The 2,112-nt window shown below is 39.4% G+C and overlaps 1 long non-coding RNA gene across 1 annotated transcript; it reads right to left on the reverse strand.

Moving 5' to 3' along the window:
• Positions 1 to 1,142: 1,142 nt before the first annotated feature.
• LOC143530903 (uncharacterized) lies at positions 1,143 to 1,691 on the reverse strand. Its single transcript, XR_013134932.1, has 2 exons — positions 1,574 to 1,691; positions 1,143 to 1,247 (listed from the first exon to the last, which is right to left on the reverse strand). It is a non-coding gene; the product is annotated as an uncharacterized LOC143530903 (long non-coding RNA).
• Between the last annotated feature and the right edge of the window lie 421 nt (positions 1,692 to 2,112).

A 2,112-nucleotide genomic window follows, 5' to 3' on the forward strand; every position in this document is an offset into this window, starting at 1 on the left:
GCCTTATTGGGAAAATAAATAATAAATAATATATTATATATAAATATAAAAATTATATTTAATTAAACGGGTTTTAAACGGGTATACGGGGCGGGTATACGGGGCGGGTACAGGCTATACCATACCCGCCCCGAACCCGATTAACTTAAACGGGGAAACCCCGAACCCGGACCCGTCCCCGATTAAGTGTCCCCGAACCCGCCCCGTTCGGGGCGGGTTTCGGTTTTCCCCATCGGGTTTGGTTTTTTTTGCCATCCCTAGTTTCAGCCTTGGTGGCCCTCTCGGTTGCGTTCCGTGCAGTTTCCTTAGCCAGCCGAAGCTGTTCATTAACAGCTTGGGCAGCCTTGGAACGGGCCTCGAGCCGGGCCTGAACTTCAACCTCGAGGGCCTTGAAGGCCTTCTCCTTTTCCGCAGCCACTGCGGTAAGCCTTAAGTTCTCCTCCCGGACAGCCCGCGCCTGAGCTACTTCTTGGATGCGAGCTGCTTTTAACTTGTCGTTTTCACGACAAAGCAGCTCGACGCGCGGCTGCATCCGGGCCAAGAGAACCCAAAGCTCATTGGTTAGCCTACCCTCCAGGTAGCTAGCCATGGCTTCCACCAACGCACCACTGGGAGCTGCGTGACGAGCCCAGTCCACGCACTCCACAGGCGTGCGAAGGGTTGTTCCTCGGCGGATGTTCCATCGTGGAACATACACTTCATTGGAATCCGACACTGCAAAAAACAAAAAGCAGTTAGGAAAAGATGATATATAAAAAAAAAAAAAAAGGCCAAATTTTTAACCCTAATTACATGATTATTCCAATTTAATATTATTATCACTCTTAAGCATTCAGAAAATCACAATTACACTTAACTTAATCAAAAACCACTTGACATACAACTTAGACTCAATCTTGCAAACACGATTAGTAGTTTAAAATTTTAACCCTAACCTGATTACCCAAATTTCAAAACTTTTTCACTCAAAAGTAATCAAGAAACCATAACCTTACTAAATATAATAATAAAGAAACTCGGCATACAACTTAAAAACTGAAACTTTGAGATCAAAATCTTGAAAGTTGCATTGTTTTCAGGACCTAAAGTATATAGTCCATAATATAATATTTAAAAAAATAAACAACTTTTGTTGTTGTATACCTTGAAATCAATGAGTTCAGCAGATTTCTTGAAAAAATATGCAGATGTATTGACCACTGGGGTAGTTATTGCGTCAGTAACAATGCCACGACCCAATCTTTCACCTACCAAAATCAATATCAAGATATTATTATTACGGTTTAAATCAAATACAAATACAAATTAAATCAAACTGTTAGAATTACGAGTGTACCAAATGTAATTATATAACATAATTACACTAGTTGTAAATGTAATTTGTAATCACACTACTTAATTCTCACACACTTATAAATTCTCACACACTTAGCAAGGGGGGTAATTTAATTTGTACGTTAACTTTTCAATTATTATTATTATTATTTATTGTTGTTGTTGTTATTATTATTATTATTTAAAATATAATAATAAAATCTGTAAACAAGTGTGCAAAATGACAAAGGGAGCATACCAGCATGAATAGCAAGGCTACCATCACCGGTCAAAAACGACGGCTTACGTGTACTTTCAACAAACTGTACAGAACCATTATTATTACCACCACCGTTACAAAACCCTAAAACACTCTCGGAAATGAATGTGGGTTTATCTAGTCACAGGGCTGTGAGGTTATGAGGGTAACTTTGTCTTTCTATATTTGGAATGATTTTAATCAGATTTTTTGTATGTATATGATAACATATTTATCTTCGGGTTGGAAAGGGTTTGGGCTAGTTAGGGTTAGAGTTAAAACAGGTTTGGTTTAAAAATTGTTTTCAAAAAATTACTCTACATTTCAGCTTTGCTTCTGATTTTCAGCATCGGGTACACGTCTGCCGCAAAATGCCGAGTTACGTACATACCGACACTGGTTACCCATCCAATGCAGTGTTATGTTGCATACAAGCATCGGGTTATGAGTGTACCGGCACTGCTTCGCGTTCGATTCTGTGTTAAAGCGCATACCAACACGAGTTACGTGCCTGATTCAGAACCCTTGGTGGCTCCGAT

Source organism: Bidens hawaiensis, unplaced genomic scaffold (assembly GCF_021521415.1).
Source record: "Bidens hawaiensis isolate Kalapana, Puna unplaced genomic scaffold, B.hawaiensis_p1.1 tig00009067_1, whole genome shotgun sequence".
Lineage (NCBI taxonomy): Eukaryota > Viridiplantae > Streptophyta > Magnoliopsida > Asterales > Asteraceae > Bidens > Bidens hawaiensis.